Source organism: Crocodylus siamensis, chromosome 3, assembly GCF_052110815.1.
Source record: "Crocodylus siamensis isolate JL-2025a chromosome 3, ASM5211081v1, whole genome shotgun sequence".
Taxonomy (NCBI): Eukaryota; Metazoa; Chordata; order Crocodylia; family Crocodylidae; genus Crocodylus; species Crocodylus siamensis.
This window is the reverse complement of record NC_143397.1, coordinates 210,421,507-210,439,493: the sequence shown is the minus strand read 5'-3', so window position 1 is coordinate 210,439,493 and position 17,987 is coordinate 210,421,507. Positions and strand designations below refer to the sequence as shown.

The 17,987-nt window shown below is 40.9% G+C and overlaps 1 protein-coding gene and 1 long non-coding RNA gene across 7 annotated transcripts in view; one reads left to right on the top strand and one right to left on the bottom strand.

Moving 5' to 3' along the window:
• The window catches only part of LOC149869403 (uncharacterized), a 52,511-nt gene extending 34,962 nt beyond the window's left edge, over positions 1-17,549 (top strand). Inside the window, exon 5 of the long non-coding RNA XR_016441471.1 lies at positions 17,497-17,549. This is a non-coding gene — a long non-coding RNA (uncharacterized LOC149869403). The remainder of the gene's footprint in view (positions 1-17,496) is intronic.
• RALYL (RALY RNA binding protein like) overlaps positions 1-17,987 on the bottom strand; it is a 709,413-nt gene that overhangs the window by 447,589 nt on the left and 243,837 nt on the right. The gene's annotated exons all lie outside the window — the stretch shown is intronic.

The following is a 17,987-nucleotide window of genomic DNA, read 5'->3' as shown; positions in this document are numbered from 1 at the left end:
GAAAAGGCTACAATGGCATAATACCCACTTAGAGATCTAGCAATCTTTTGAAATTCAGTAATCTTCCTTGTTAACAACCTTTTCCTCTTATTTTCAGCATATTGTTGAAGGAAAGTACTGCAACTATATTAAGTCTTTTAAGCCCACAAAGAAAATAGCTTCTTTGAGCAAATGGTGAGACATGGAGAAATTCAATGCTGAAGAGGCATAAGTGCCTCTTTAAATGGTCTTCTGATACCAAACTGTCCAATTTTGAAACTAAATAAGGACATACTGGCATTTCCTCACATCTTTTTTTTACTTTATTTCCTATTTTACCATTCTGCAGGCCCTGATGTTTTTCATGTCCGATTAAGTGGCTTTCTGTGCTTACTGATCTGACAATGGGTTGAGAAGCTCTAAAGGCATTGAGCAGGGCCATGTGTTATGCTTGCTGGAAGTCATGCCAGCTAGGAAAGGGAAACAGTGCTCCCAGCCTCAGTCTTTTAACATCCCTTTTCTCAGTATTTATCTAAGATTCACAAAATAGTCACAAAAAACAAAGGCAAGTCAACTGAAAAATGGAGGACAATAATCCCCAAGGCTTTCCTATTTCCATAAGCTAGGAAAGAGAGGACACACCTTTTTCTTGGATCCCATTTCTCCTTCCTTTCATACTTTTCCCTAGGCAGCCTATTACAAGCCAGGACTTGTTCAACACTTCATAGATCTTAATGACCTTGTCACATACATCTTAAAGTATGATCTTCTAAGATATACTGTTAATAATGGAAATCCCATGCATTTTCTAGTTTTAAGCCATCTCCCACAGCACTAGAATGGACTGTGATCATGCCAAGCATGAACTCAAGACCCCACATTCCTAACTTTTAAATCAGTTTTTCCGTACCCCAGTGAAAAGACTTCATGTATGACAAAGGGATTTTCCCAAGATAATGGCTGAAAATGTATTTTCAAGATACTTATCCATGTTCATACAACATGTGGACATAGGGGGATGTCCCATATTAGCTCTGCTGGTAAGGGATCAAGTTTTAAAATATTAATGCTAGATTTATCAGAATTAGCCTACTAAAACCTACAATCTCCTATTCCATCTCCAACTAGAAACAAACAAAAAGGTAAAATAAAGTGTGTGAAGTTTATCTTATGCAGGCATCAGTTTAGGACACTGGAGCTTTGTAAACAATAGCCCCAACACACACAATTCTAATAAATTGTACAGCATAGATACTAACACTATCACAGTTACTAGACTCTACCTTTTGTCTTATGCCTGGGAAATTCATATTTCCAGTTAAAATGTATATTTTTTCCAAAACCTTGTTTGTTTATTTTTTAATATGAAAATTAGTGTCAGTCATGTCCTCCTATGCAGTCAATAGCTAGTGAACTATCATGTGCAGGTTAGGAGGCTGAAATAAATTTCTTTCAGACTTTGATTTCATCAAGGACAATGATCAAACTCTTTAGGCCCCTGACAAATGTTAAAGTAAAGGCATGATGGGATTCGATGTGAGATCCCAACAATCACACTTTCCAACATGCCACCAATGCATTGCAGGAAGTATGATTGTAGGATTTCACATCAGGTCCTATTATACCATATTATCACTATGCCAGTAACAAGTTTGCCTCCCTGTACTTCTCTGGTTAGAAACTGATATGGATCAGAACCAAGGGAGTGCATCATGCTCTCCCGTGACTGGGTGCCCTGATCAGATGCTTGGAGCTCCCAGGCAGGGGAGTACATGGTACACTTCCTGTCTGGGAATCCCAATCAGCTGACGGGTACTGCTTGCCTTTAGTGCACACAGACATCTTGAAAAACTCCTGTGTGATCCAGAGGATGGGCACTGGCCAAACATTCAATTAAAGGCATGATAGGGACCAGCTAGAAAGTTATCACACATTTTGTGTAATAAACGTGTGGCACATTCATCATTTAATCACACCATCATTTGATTGAATATGGCCAGGTCACCACTTAAGTTATGATTAACCAGTTAATCACTACTTAAGTGTAACATTCATGAGGGGCTTTTGTTTAGAGAAAAAGAAAATGTATTTTCCCAGTATTCTTTTCTATAAAAGACTGAATGCATCAAATTTATAGATTGTGAGTCAAGATGTCAGTCAAAATTTCAAAATTCTTAATAGCAAAAGAGCTAGTAAAAATCTGAGTATTTGTTAAAATTTTAACATTTATGAAAAAATATCCCTTATGTTCTTGACTTATTAATGACAAGATGGATTTTTGCTAATTATTCTTTCTTCATATTTAAACAGTTCAACAGGTCTCACTGTTGAGTTGATAATAAAATGCTAACATTACTATATGTAACATCCTATTTTCCCTGTTCCATAGCTGATGACTTGTACACCCTGGATTCTTTGTAGGACTAGGCTCCATGGCCCTTGTTAAGATGTGGGGTTGAAAACTAGCCAGGAGTATAGCAGCAACAAATAGCTGTACTGAGGTGCTCCAGGTGCTTGTTGTGGTTTTTATGCCAAAGGGCATCTCTTCTCCAATCAGCTGTGTGGCCCCGCTACTGTTACTGATCAAAAGGTGCCACTTTGGTTAAGTAAAAGTTTCAGCAAGAATCTGAGCAGCTCAAAGGTGACACTTAGTGGTGGCACATGCTTCCTCTGAGATTGGCCACCACTGATGCCGGTGTCTGTGGGTGGTCTCTGCTTGCCACCCTCCCCCCCCCCCCACCAACACTGCCACCAATGTCTGCGGGCAGTCCCCGCCACCTACAAATGGTGGTCCCTACCACCTACAATTCCCCGGAGTCTCAGGAGGCACAAGTCATTCATGGAGCAGTTCATCCTTAATTCAGTAGTTTGCTGCAAATTAAGCCATCTGTGAACCATCCAGAAATGAAAAATCTGGAATGTATCAAAAACAGAAGATAAATGAAAGCTTAGAAACTCTCTCAGGAGTGATTTAACCCTGTTGTTGCCAGGTTATTTTTCTCTTAGAATGGCCATTTTTACCCTGCAAGCAAAACATTTGTAGACTCATAGTTTATCCTGGGAGAGCAGGAACTCTCCCAGGAGAAACTGAATGTCTGTACCAGGCCTAAGCTTGAGGCATTCTATCTACATTTCACTGAATACCAGTGGCCCCCAGTGCTGTTGCTGTTTTAATCCTTGGGGTTGGGGCACAAGGAACAATACCTGTTCCAGATTTCTCTTCCTCAATCTCATGTCCCACAACCCATGCAAACTGCAAGAAGGGGGAGGGCAGGTACACAATCTACTATTCCAGCTTTGGGCAACTAACAGATTCACTATCCTAGGGAAATCTCGTGGCTGACAGTGCTAGCTTTTGGATTGCTTTGTTCAGGCAGCATGGCTTCAATCAAGAAAGAGTCTGTTTGAGTAACATCTGTGTATACATTCATTCTTCTACTATATTAATTGGTAGTGGCAAAACTCAGCATGTAAAAAGAAAAAAAGAAAATAAATGAAAGACTAGGCAGCTGGCTTGTTACAGCTACAGAAGCTCAAACCTCTGCCAGGGGTCCAGTTAGCAGGTGAAAGAAACTAACCCTGTCACTTCAAACAAAGTTTAAAAGGTCAAGATGATGCCTAGACATCCTGCCTTATAGGCACCAAGTTCTTTTTGTTTAAGCAGTAAAGGAGAAGAGTTGCTGGATCCAACCAGTAGGCAACTATTTATTAAATGGGTCAGAGAACATATATTTCAACCAAGACTGTTCACTATAAAGGGCAGAGTTTTGTTCTGTAATAAACACAAGCTTTATGTTCACAGAAACAACACTGTCAGGGTTGCCCTTTAGAACACTGATACGGCATAGATAAACATTGGGTAACAGGACACTACAGCTTACTGCAGGTGTAAGCCACAGACATCATGTTATTGGATGCAGTGAAAACAAAACAACAAGAATAAAGTTTGATAAACTCATAATGCCAAATATTTTTCACAGTAATACAGTACCTACAAACACAATCTGCTCTGCTGCCCATAAGGAAAAAACATTTTGATCATCTAAATATTTTCCTTCTAGTCCCAACTGATTTGTCAGCAACAGTGTTAATGTGCTAGGAATAGTAATGCAAAGATTTTGAGAGCGCTTTTAGTCCTCCTTGGATATTCCAAGCATCTCAGTTGCTGTCCCTGAACAAGAAAATCACATAATTACTTCTGCAAAGAGGCTAGCCATAATCCAATGTTTAGTCCAACCTCCTCTTTCTTTGGAATGTAAATGCTGAAATACTAAAACTGTATGGAAAACGAACAAAATATTCATATATCTTTCAGCAAAAACTGTCTCATGCTTGCAACATCTCAGCCTTTTAATGGGCTGTTTAAAATAATACATTGCAAATATGAGGACATAGAATGCCAACTTTTTTACCCAGGTATTCATTTACGTAAGTCACCCCAAGGTCTCTAGTCTGAAATTGTTTGGTCTCTTATCATACTGTCTAGTTCCCCAGGATCAGTTTTTACTCCTTCTCCTCAATTCTGAGCTTGAGGAGACTCAAATAGGGTACAGCAAGACACCTTTCCAGGACAGATTAAAGATAGAGGATGGAAGAACTTGCACAAAGGGAAAAAAAAGGAACATTAAAAGAGTAAGCTTGCAATGGTGAGGGATAAATTTGTTTCACATATGTTTTCCATGATTCAACAACATTTCTCAGAAGGTAAAGCTGAGGCACAGTATAACAAGTCTCTCAGTGGGGGTTGAAAAAAAGGACCTATGAGGAAGAGAAGAAGAATTCTTTCCAATTTACATTTTGTGTTTGTGTAAGGGTGTTTGATTTGGTATTCTCCTTACTCATTCAAAAGATACAGGTAAATGGAGAAATGAAGAGTAAAATGAAGGTCATAATTCAAACCAACACAAAGGTACAGGTATGACTGTCTAACATGTAACTAGAAATTCTACATTTTCATCTAACTGAGGAATACATTGAGAAGTCCTTCTAAGAAGGGGACCAGTCATGCATTAGCAGTGATGTACAAGGGGTACAAAAGACAGCAAAAAAATGTATATATAAGAACAAATCTTTGAGGGAGCTCAGATAAATATCTATCTATCTGTCTATCTAACCTCCATCAAGGATTTGTTCTTTTTTATATATATATATATTTATCTGAGCTCTTTAAGGATTTGTTCTTTTAAAAGAAGCCCTAAATTCATAATTAGCAAGAACTAGCTTAATGCATTAGTAGTTCCACTGAAGCCCTGACCTGAAATGGAAGGGCCCCTGAGAAAAAAAATGATGCAAGACCCATACCCTACAACATGGCTTCAAAGATTACAAAATACTATGTGTATTTAAGAATAGCCTGGCACTGTGGGCAGGGAAGAACCTTGCTGAGCAGCCTCAAGAAGTATTAACACACGCACTCATAGGGGTGCATGGGGCAGTGAATTGTCCTACAATATGGACGAGATATTAATATTGAATTTGGTTCAATGTGTTCCATTTTATTTTGAACAAAAAGTGGATGCCAGTTGGAACAGATGGGGAAGAAAAGAGTGAAATGACTTGGATTATTTTGTAGAAATCTTGAGTGGATAGTACAATATATTCTCAGTTTTTCAAACTTCAGTTATACAAGTGGTAAAACTGGTTACTGCCATTTTGCTTTGATGCCATTAGGCAAGCTGTGGTAACTAGAAGCAATAAGCAAACTGGTACTCAACTAAAGTTGTAGTACAAATATAGTATACGCAAGAAAGTTTCACGGCCGATATTGCAAGAGAATCAATGGGTCTCAACCTTGTTAGACTCAAGGCTCCCTTCATTAGATTGAAGGCACTGTTCCATAACTTTTGTGAATTTGGCAGCACCTCATTTCATAAACTAATGTATGTATTATAGTTTTTACTTTCTTGAAGAGACAGATTCTGAAGGTAGTGAAACAGTGAGGCAAGGAGAGCCTGAGTACACCCTTAGTTTCATAGTTGGTAGGGTCAGAAGGGACCAGAGCAGATCATCAAGTCTGACCTGCTGCCATAGGCAAGAATGTTGGGTCAAACGACCCTGGCTAGGTGATTATCTAGCCACCTTTTGAAGACCCTCAGGGTAGGAGCAAGCACCACTTCCTTTGGAAGTTTGTTCCAGATCCTAGCCATCCTGACTGTGAAGTGGTGCCTCCTCATATCTAGCCTGAATCTACTCTCGGTCAACTTATGGCCGTTATTCCTTGTTACTCCCGGTAGTGCTCAGGGGAACAGGGACTCTCCCATAGCCTGCTGGTTCCCCTTGGCCAGTTTGTAGATGGCCACCAGATCCCCTCTCAGCCTTCTCTTGTGGGGGCTGAACAGGTTCAGGTCCCGTAGCCTCTGCTCATAGGGCCTGCCCTGCTGCCCCCGATCATGTGAGTGGCCTCCTCTGGACCTGCTCCATGTTGCCTACATCCCTCCTGAAGTGTGGTATCCAGAACTGGATGCAGTACTCCAGCTGCAGCCTGACCAGTGCCGCATAGAGGGGGAGAATCACCTCCTTGGACCTGCTCATGATGCATCTGTGGATGCATGACAAGATGCGGTTAGCCTTATTGTCGCACAGATGATGGTCTGTCACTTTTCCATTTAAAGGGCTACCTGGACTTTGTTTTCCCATGCCACTGAAGTTTGAGAGATGTATTACAGTATTAGCTGTGTGGGGCCACACTGTGTTAGATGTTTTGCTAATGTAACAGATAGTCTTTGCGCTGCATAATTTACAAAGTTTGTTCATCCCCTTACACCCCTGAAGCACCCCTCAAAGCATCTCCTGGCATCCCAGAGTGTATAACCCTGGTTGAGAATCACTGATAAACCAACTGGAAGAGACATGATTTTTACCTTTTGGCTCTCTCCTTCAAGAGACCTTTCATTTCAGTTTTAGTGCCCTCTTTCCCTCCCCACCCCACCCCGTCTCATCTCCTCCACAGCCCTCCCCTTCATAGTGTCCACTCTCCCTTAACTTTTTATGTAGCTTATCCTGTCCTAAACTCATCCTCCCAATACAATTCTCAAATTACCAAATATACATCCAATTACCAATTAGCTGCCATGCTTGCACTCTCTAGGCATAACTGATGCTTCATATTAGGACTTGTTTCCAAATAAATAAGTCTGTTCCTGAAGAGCAATGAGCTTCTCAAACCCCACTGACCCCCTGAAATTCAGAATCACAACACTGAGTCCAAAGTTGCATGTGAATAGTAAATATGAATAGGATCAATTTGTGCATATGAACATGCAATAGCAGCAAATACAGAAAAATGTTTCTGTAAGTAATGTGCAAAAAGTAGTGTTTTCACCCTGCATGGGCCAAACGAAGAAATTAGGTAATGAATCTCCCTTAAAGGCACCCCCTCTAATGCTGTTTTCTGAAAACACCAGCCAGTTCTTGGGAACAGCTGGTGGAGACATCATCAAGTGACTTTGCTGCCTCATTTCCAGGTTTAGCCTGTGCAGAGAAGGTCATGAGGCACATTTCTCAGTGGGACTCTCAGGAACATCATTAGTGCAATATAGACATAACCAAGGGTCCAATGCTGCCAACACATGTGAATAACCTTTTTTCTAGCCCCAACTCAGGCAATAGAAATACTCACTGGAGTAAAAGTTATTCATAGGATCAGGATCAGGTCCTAGATCTGATAAACAACTGCAATAGAAGCAGAAGATAAAGATTTCCTACCTTTATATAGTGTAGGTTTGAATAAAATTCCATAAAAATAGATAATTTAACATTAAAACTATGATAGAAAATTGAAAGAATTGCTGTTTTTTCCATAGGCTATCAAAAAAGCAATTTAAAATTGAATAAAAAAGGGAGATATTATCTGAACTGTAGGTGTTGTGAAAACTGTGCAGTGAAAATTAAAATACTAGTTTGTGCTGCAGCCATAAATTACTAAACTAATTATCTAGTAGCAGGCATAACTGAATCATTCAAAGGGGTAATTAGCAATCAGACATAATGAGTACTGCTACTATTTCTTGTCATACTGTATTTAGCTTCCGTGCAGCCTAGAGGAACTGAATTATTTTCTATCCTTCTCGGAGGGCATTACTGCTATATTGAGTGCATCAGCCCATATTATTACTCCCAGTAGTTTAATTCTTCACTGGACTGCACACTTCTGATTTCTACTGTCAAAGTTGCTGCAGCTCTCCTGGGCCCTTTTAAGCAGATATCTTCTTAGCAATCTTCTTTCAGTGTAAATATAAACTGCAACATAATCAAATTGCATAGCCCTTTTATTAGTTTTATTGTATTTCTATCCATTAACATATGCTGCATGTTACAGGCAGTTTGTGTTTTCCATAGCACTTTGATATTGTATACACTGTAAAACTGAGTGCATGCTATCTTTTTCTCACCACTGCCATTAGATACAGAGGAATTACATTATTGTAGTTCAGCTTTCAATTAGCAATGTGCAAAACTGAAAAGGTTTGCTGCTCAGGTGTATTTCAGATGAAAATCCAACATCAGTGCACACAAGCTATTAACGGGACCAAAGGGAACAAGTGAGTGTTATGCACCTTTGGAAAATCTGACTTCCAAGTTCTGGGTTCTTCCATTTTTACAAGTCACCATTGGCTTCTATAGCCTTGTATTAGAAACCTATTTATTGTTATCCATATATGTGGCTACAGTTTCAGATTACTGATGACTATGGTATTTGCCATTCTGCCTGATCTCTCTCTCTAACCATAGTTGAATAAAAATGTTCTTAAAAGGCTGGATACTCTGAATTTGTCTCTATGTTTTCTGATAAAAACAAAAGGATAATAAAATTGTAATGATTTGGGGCACTAACTAATCACCTATAAAAAGATCAGGAAGCCTTCAGATGGATGCAGAATGTATTATACTGGGTGCATCTACAAATGCAATTACAGTGTGTGAAAAAGCCACGGAGCTTATCACTCTTGAGTATTTTTGTCTCTTGGGTGCACTGTTCAAACGACATGCCTGGGAGCAATAAACTGCAGAGCAATAAGCTCCACAGTTTAGTCATGCACAACAAATTGAACTGGGGTGAAGCAGCTGTGGCTGGCAAGTGGCCTGGAGGTTAGCCTGCTAGTTCAGGGCTGCTCCCCCAGGCACCATGTGCTGCAGAGGGGCTGGCTGGGGCACAAGCATGCTTCAGTGTAAGGCTAGCCAGAAGGAAGCACCTGCACTGAAGCACACTTGCACCCTAGCCAGCCAGTGTCTACATGTGTTATGCTGTGGAGGTTTTTACTCTGCAGCAGGCTGGTACTTATATTTACACATACTGTCTTGCTGTGTTACTACCTAGGTAATTAGTCAACTCCACAGTTAAAGACTCATGTAGACCTGCCCATAAGGGAACAATGTGGTGATATTGCATTAAAAAAATAAATCTTATCTTGTCCCATAATTAAGAGTCAAATTAGCATTTTCTTTCATTGTTAACTATTTAGGGAAAATTTTACCTCATCTTCAGTGGCTGCAGAGAGCCCAGAATGTTTATTTTTATGATCAAGGTTTTTAAGAAGTGGCACAGCCCTCTTTTCTTTTTAAAAGGAGAGGGAGTGAACTAAGGCCAAACTACTGAGGTAGAGTCATAACTTAAAGCAACTGACTAGATACACCAGAAAAATGCACTGGGTGGGTGTGGAAAGCAGGAAGAGGTGTGATACTGTGCAAGTAAGTGGCCTGGGATATGCTGGTTGCATGCTTATTAGAAAAGAAGTTTGCAAGGAAGTTGGAAAAAAGGAGTGACAAGGAAGCAAGATAGACTGGTAAAGGTCAATAAGTCTACTGACCATTTCCTCCCCTCCCCCCACCCCATCCCAGTTTTCAGGTAATATTCTACTCTCACTTGACATACTGGTGCATAAGCCAGTGACAACTAATGTTAAGGACAGAGTCAAATTTGCTCTCATTATGTAAGGAACTATTAACATTCACCTTATTGATAAAACACAAGGCCGGGGGGACAAAAACAGAAAAATCTGAACCATGGGTTCTCTAAACTGCACAGATTGAACTGATAAGCAAGTGAGTAGATATATTTTTGATTCTGGAAATGCAGCCACATGCTTGCAGTGGCCCAGGCCAGAAGCCAGGGGGCACTGGAGCACACCTCCCTGCTTGGCTGGAGTAGACAGCTTGGGCCAAGGTTAGCCTGCCCTATAAGGTGGGGGGTAGGTTGTGGGGGGGGGGGGAGTGAAAAGCATCTTGGAAGGGTGCAAAACTGAGTTAGCTTGAATATGGATGGGATCTGGCACCGAAGTTCAATACATCATTTTAACCTAAATCAGTTAAGTCTCATACTACATCCATCCAGGTTTATCTTAAATCAGTTTCAGGCATTTTGAAAGTGGTTTAAGTGCACTGAATTTCTGTTCTCTTAAAGGTTTAAGCCTGTTTCTGATCACTGAAACTGGTATATCTGTAAGCTCTGTCCCTAGCCATTGATGGTTTAATGCCAGGGACTAGCAACCTTTTAAAGCAGTAGGCTAGGCCTCTGCAACTCAGCTGTCACTACAGGGAATGAAGGAAGGAGAAAGAGGGCTTAGGAATATAAATTTATGACATGAGCATTTAGGTCATTCATACAGTATCTGATTTTTATGGTGGTCTCAATCAACTTATGTATTTAGGGAGTTTGAGATAAATCTCATCTTGATAAACTACTTAACTTCTGATAACTACATTTTAGCTGCAGTCAGATTTAATAGCTGGTTAAACTGAATTCATTTGCTCAAAACCATCTAATTACAAATTCCAACTAATTTTCTTTGGCATCATTCAAAAGTATCAGTTTTCAGTAAATTAGCAAGAGCACACTTCATTTTTGTTTGTAACACACTTTACAAACAAGTGTGTAAATACACACTTTAGTTTAGGTCTATGGTTAGTCATATGTCTTGTCTTATGCAAGTGTCACCTTTAATAATAATGACATTTTGATTGCTTTTTGCTGAATGGCATGCATTTCTTTAGGTGGCAGTAAAAGTCTGATTCTTCAAATCTTGTATTTCTTTTTGTTTATTCAAGTTCCCAAACATGCAAACCCTGCTTTACTACTGTACATGAAAGACACTAATAAGATAAAGTTAGTAAATGGTAGATTAAAGATGAATTTATTTCTAAATATAACACTCCCTTTATACTAATTATCTATATTGTCTACAACTCTATTAGCCACTGGCTCTTAGTAGCTTGGATATTTGCAAAGAGAAGCTTCAGATTAATTTTATGATTGCATTGTAACAATCCACTTTATAGGACAATTTACTGGATTTCTACATGGTTTTAGAAGTGCAGCCTTTATTCATAACAGTACCTTTTCCCTGGATAATTTATAACATTCATAGTTTCATAGTTAGTAGGGCTGGAAGGGACCTGAGCAGATCATCAAGTCTGAACCCCTGCCACAGCAGGAAAGAGTACTGGGGTCAAACGACCCCAGCAAGGGTTCATCTAGCCACCTCTTAAAGACCCCCAGGGTACGAGCCAGCACCACTTCCCTTGGAAGTTGGTTCCAGACCCTAGCCACCCTGACTGTGAAGTAGTGCCTCCTGATATCTGGCCTAAATCTACTCTCTGCCAGCTTGTGACCGTTATTTCTAGTCACTCCTGGTAGTGCTCGGGGGAACAGTGACTCCCCCAGTGCCTGCTGATCCCCCCTGACTAGTTTGTAACAGTTCACTAGATCCCCCCTCAGCCTTCTCTTGTGGAGGCTGAATAGGCACAGGTCCCGTAGCCTCATCTCTAATATCACTTGGTCATCATAAATTGTATTGTATGGAGAACTCCCTGTTTTCTTCTTTTTTATTCTCCTATCACATCAGAAGGAAGAAGCAGTGCTGGAGGCTCTTAGAAAGAACATACCTTAAACTTCTTGCTTTAAACTCCTAGAAGTTTTAAAAATCTTATTATCAGTGTCCTGTCAGAGGTCCAGTCTGAAAGCCATTAATTTATGAGTGGTTTCACTGACGTCAGACTACTTACACAAGGACTACTCCTGTGAGTAAGTTCAGGCTTTGTGCAAGTGCAAAAAGAGCTGTGCCTTTATCACAATTACATTTCTTATTCTTAGCAGTCAGTGCCTTCACATCAGTTATTTTATGCCTCTTCACAGTGTATTTATATATGACATTACTTAATGCCATGTTTTCATATTCAGTTTTCCATGATTAAAACTTTAGATCTGATCATTTTCTACCTGTTTAAAATTAGTAATGAAATCTTTCATGCACTCAGTATGCTTCCATTTCAGATTCTGTTCTCAATGTCAAATGTTCATGGCCTTCAAATCATGAAGCTACTTTGGAATGCATTCTCCCTGCAATCAGCAGCTTTCCCTCCTCTCCTCCCCCACTTACTTTTAGTTCTTTTGGTGCACAAAGCACTTCCTTGAGCCATATTAAGAAAGTCTCTATCCTACTGAGCTCAGAGTTTGATTCGCATTGATGTAGAGACAGAGGTCATAAAAAGGTCTGTTGTACACACATCAGTGAGATTCACAACAGGTACCATGACAGACATGGGATTTGAACAGACTTTCAGAGACCTGCCAGGTTTGTCTAGCAGAAGAGTGTTCAATTTACTTCAGAATATTAAATGCACCTTGAGTTTTGATCATGAACTCAGAAATCTGTTTTATGATTTCAATAACATTTTATAGCATCATCTATGGCCTCATTTTAAGCCTGGGAAGTGTCATTGCCCTACTGTCTGCATACCCATGACATAATAGTCCATAAATTGAAGAGAAGGAATAGGAGCTGTTGTGCCAGTCTACATCATGGCTAGGGACAGATGTTCAAAAAGCTCAAGCCTGAATTGATTCACTCTTTGCATGTTAGTCTAAGCTGTGCAGCTTAAACTGATTAATAACAGGACAGACATGATCTGTTAAACCAGGAAATGCAGGCACAAGCCTGCAGTGGCTCAAGCCAAAAGCTGGGGGTGCTACAGCATGCCTGCCAGCCACTGTGAAAAGGCAGGGAAGAGAGACGCCCTCCAAAACTTTCACTGCTCCCTTCCAGAGCAGGGCGGACATGGCAAGGGATCAGCCCAGGCTAGGAGGACACAGGTGATGCCAGCCATCAACTTCTGCTCTCCTCAGCTTGCTGCCAGACTGAGGAGTGCCAAGTGGAGATGGGGAAAAGGTCCCTTCTCTGAAGCAAGCATACAGCAGGGAACTACCAAAAACCTTCACCTAAGCTAAGATGCAGCTCAGTAAAATACAGCATAGGCAATTTAGCCTAGCTTAAAATGTAAACCAGGAAGACAGGAATTTGTCTTACCAATCCTGAGGCAGTGTCTCCTTACAGCCAGGCATTCAGAAAGGCTTTGTTTAGCTATTCCCACTTTTTTACACATTTTGTTTTATAATGTAAATGTTCACCCTGATCTCACCCTGATGTCACTAGGGAGAAAGGCAGCTATCAAGAAGGGGATGAAGCCCTACAACACCTACCAGCAACACAGTTTCTGATCACTTTATGTGTTATGATCAGTTTATGTGTAATGTCTGTTCCTAGCCCATCAGAAAAGGCCATTGCGAAGGAATGGTCTAAGCCATTTACAAATATAAAATATGATTATTAGCCATAAACCTTCAATTTCATGCTATGTACTCATGATTGGTATTTGCACTGGTCACCATTTCCTAGTTTGTTTTTGCACTGGTATTTGCACTGGTCACCATTTCCTAGTTTGCACTTGGTATTTGCACTGGTCACCAATTCCTAGTTTGTTGACTAGGAATATCTATGCTGGTGTGCCGCAAAATCTTGTGTCCAGGCATAAAGCTTTGCCAAACATTGAGCTTTGGGATTTAGTTAAGTTTCCAGCCAATCAGAAATTACTGGTTCTTAGGGAAGTTGTATACGCTATCTTATCCCTATTAACTTATCATTTTTTGATAATAGAGGGTGTCTATAGACATGCTCGAGGATGGCAGGGTGTGCTTTAATTAGAGCAACTCTGAGAGCCACTATAACTAAAGTACCTGCAGCATCACGTGTATTCAGCATCCCATGCTTCAAAGTGGTGGCGGGTGTGCTTTAACAAAAGATTATTTGATGGGCTTTAGTTAAAATGTCCCCACTGCCATTTTGAAATGTGGGGATGCTGAATACACATGACATGGAGGCTGCTGAAGTCTCACAGCCTTGATTAATCAAGTCTGATCTGACATGTCCTAATCAGCATGTGTTGGAGCACAGCTCTGTCACACGTATAAGTGCAGACAAAGCTTAAGTCTTCTATTGTAAGATCATAGGGTCATCAGAAAGTAGGGCTATAAGGGACCACTTGAGGTCACCTTGTCAGGCCCCTTGCTGAAAGCAGAATCCTTCCTTACTAAAACATCCCAGTCAAGTGTCTTTCTAACCTCCTCTTGAAAATTCTCAGGGATGAAGATTCAACAACTTTGCTAGGCAGCCTTAACTATCCTCATAGTCAGAATGTACACCAACATAAATTTCCCCTTATGCATTTGAGGCCATTCCTCCTAGTCCTTCCCCTATGGCCACAGGGAAAACATCACCTCCATCCTCTTTGTAAACACCCTTCAGGTATTTGAAGACTGTTATCATTCCCCCTCCTCAGTTTTCTCTTCTCCAGACTAAATAGCCCTAGTTCTTTCAGCCTTTCCTAAGAAGTCATACTTCTCAGGCCTCCAATCATTTTTTGTTGCTCTCTGCTGGGTAGTCGATGCCTATGAAAAAGCTGAACTCCTAAATGAATACTTAACATCTGTATTCCTGAAATCAAACATGGGCTGCTCTCCTGATCAGAGGCCCAGGGAGCACAGGGAAGACAACAAACTATACAAAATTAGTCCTGAACAGGTGAGAGATCCCCTGCAACACCTGGATGTCTTCAAGTCTGCGGGGCCTGAGAACCTGCACCCAAGAGTCCTAAAAGAACTGTTTGATTTAATAGCAGCAAAATTGGCCAAGTTGTTTAAAGACTTGTGGAACTTGGGAATGGTCCCAGATGACTGGAAAAGGGCCAATGTAGTGTCATTTTAAAGAAAGGGAAGAGAGATGACCCTGCAAACTACAGTTCAGTTAGTCTGACCTTGGTCCTGGGTAAAATTTTTGCAAAAACTTATTAAAGAAGGCCATCATTTGCAAACTGGAAATGAATGGGGTGTTAAGAACAAATCAGCATGGCTTTGTTGAGGGTAGATCATGCTAAACAAACCTTGTGTTTTTCTATGACCAGGTAACTAGCCATCTAGATGAGGGACAAGTGGTGGACGTGATCGTCTTAGACTTCAGTAAAGCTTTTGATTTGGTTTCCCATGAGATTCTATCAAACAAATTTGAGGGTGCTGGACTTGACCAGTGCTCAGTGAGGTGGGTGTACAACTGGCTTAGAGGCTGCTCCCAGTGGGTGGTAATTGATGGACTGGCCTCATCCTGGAAGGCTGTCTCCAGTGGTGCCCCCAGGTATCTGTGCTTGGACCCATGCTCTTTAATATTCATCAATGATCTGGATAAGGGGCTCAACTATTAAGTTCGTGGATGATACCAAGCTGTGGGAAAATACAGGCACACTGGAGGATAGGGCCAGGATCTAGGAAGATCTTGACAGGCTGGAATCTTGGGCGAAGCAAAATTAGATGAGATTTAACATGGATAAGTGCAAAGCCCTTCACCTAGGTAGGAAGAACCCTCACCACAACTACATGATGGGTGGTGGCCCACTGGCTGGCATAGAATATGAGTGAGACCTGGGGGTTACAATCAACTGAAAGATGAATATGAGCCAGCAGTGTGATGAGGTTGCTAGGAAAGCAAATAGAGCTCTGGCGTGTATTAGCCAATGTGTGTTCGGTAGATTCAGGGAGGTGCTCCTCCCTCTCTACTTGGCACTAGTGAGTCCTCAGCTAGAGTACTGTGTCCAGTTCTGGGCACAGCACTTCAAGAGGGACATGGATAAGCTTGAGAGGGTACAAAGAAGGGCCACCCGTGTGGTCAAAGGCATGGAGGATAAGCCCTATGAGGAGAGACTCAGGGAACTGGACCTGTTCAGCCTGAGTAAGAGAAGGCTGTGAAGTGACCCGATGTACATTGCCTACAGGTACATCAGGGGAGAACACAGAGATCTGGGGGAGCAACTCTTCAGGACAGCACCTCAGCCCAGGTCAAGGACAAAGAAACATAAGCTTACAAAGGACAAATTCAGGCTAGACATAAGGAAGAACCCTTTTTTTCCTTAAGAGTCACTAGAATCTGGAACACACTCCCACCAGACGTGGTGCAGTCACCATTACTGGAGGTGATCAAGAAGAGGCTGGACAGGCACCTTGCTGAGCTTCTTTAAGCCCAATAACTTCCTGCCTACAACAGGGGGCTGGACTTGTAGAACTGGAAGGGAACTGTAGGATCAGCAGTTCTCTGACTCTATGATGTCCACATCTTTCTTGCAGTGTAAGGCCCTGAACTAGATGCAGCACTCTAGGTGAGACTTCATCAGTCCTGAATAGAAGAAGAATCACCTATCTTGATGGTCTACTGTAACCCCAAAATCCTTTTCCTCAGTACTGCAGCCTAGCCTTTCCATTTCATTTGGATCAAGCATAATCTAAAATATGTAGTATCATGATCACTAATTATTGTCAGAACCCTTGGAAATCCTTAATTCTCAAACCTATCCTCAACCAAGCTTCTAGGCTGCCCATCTAAGATATTTACCTCATCGTTGTAAAGCTTCCAAGAGAGATTTGTCATAGGTTTCTGGTCTCCTATTAGAACACATATTCCCATTCTCTGTGCAAGTTTTTATAACTCTTGCATTTTATTTATTTTGGCTTGCAGTTCATCTACATCAGAAGCACTTTTTGTTAAAGGGACAGAGCTTTCAACCAGTGAAAGTCCTTTAAATAGATACACATTTTCATTTTGATCTGCTGTCACGGTATCTTGGCATAAGTAAAAAGCATACTTAAAAAACTTAAGCCTCCCATAGGGTGTTGGTCGACGAGAACCAACACAGATCAACATCCTATCTCTTTGTAATGTGTATCTTATGCATGTGCCATGCTTTCTACAGGAACATATGGCCCAATGTCACCTTTCAGACACATACTCTATAAATATCTCTCATGAACATGAAAAGTAATTGGACAGCTTGTAAAAGGCAAGACCTAAAGCTCATTGTGAGGTAGTAAAACTAATTTTTCAAAGACATGGCTAGCCACCGCTTTCAAAATTAGGTTGCAAGCAACAACAAAAACTTCAATTACAGGTTTATTTTCACGGTGATCCCAACTCTCACTTGCTATGTCTTGGTGTAAAAAGGATTTCTATCAGTAAGGTTGAATTTTAAACACCACTAGACAACTGGACCTATGCTACTTTCTCTTGTGGCACTGAACTCTTGAAACCCAACTCTGTGACCATGGAAATTATGCAATTCTTATTATTACAACTCATAGTGATGGGGGTAGGGGTTAATTTTATTTTATTTTATTTGTTAAATTATAATTACCTTTTTTTTTTCTAGGTGTCTCAGGTCTCTCTTCTCCAATTCCTAACAGACAGCTTCATCAGAGTCTGGTAAGTACAATGTCCAGTCTTATCAACAAAAGTAAAATAAAAATAGGATAACCAACAAAATGAGCAGAAACCCTTCTGAGATGAGGCTGCTTAATACACTCTTCTCTTCAGGATATAACAAACAATGGACATCCTTCAGACTTTTCACCCAAGTGTCTGTGCTGGGGCTTCAATCTCTAGAGCCTGTAGCACTCGGTATTCTCCAGCTCAATTGTTGCTTTTTTTTTTTTTAAACATAAACTAAACACAAATTTTTACTTGCTTCTGTAGGGCTCAGACTAGTCTTCTCTCTCTGAGTAGTTATCCCAGGTGCAGCACCACATACACATCGATGTTTCTTCAGCTGGAGCCTCTCTGTCTAGAAAGACTTCTCAGAGTCTTTCAGCCAGATGACTGTCTACGCTCCGCCGCTCCAGCCGTCCCACCCACCAGTTTGGG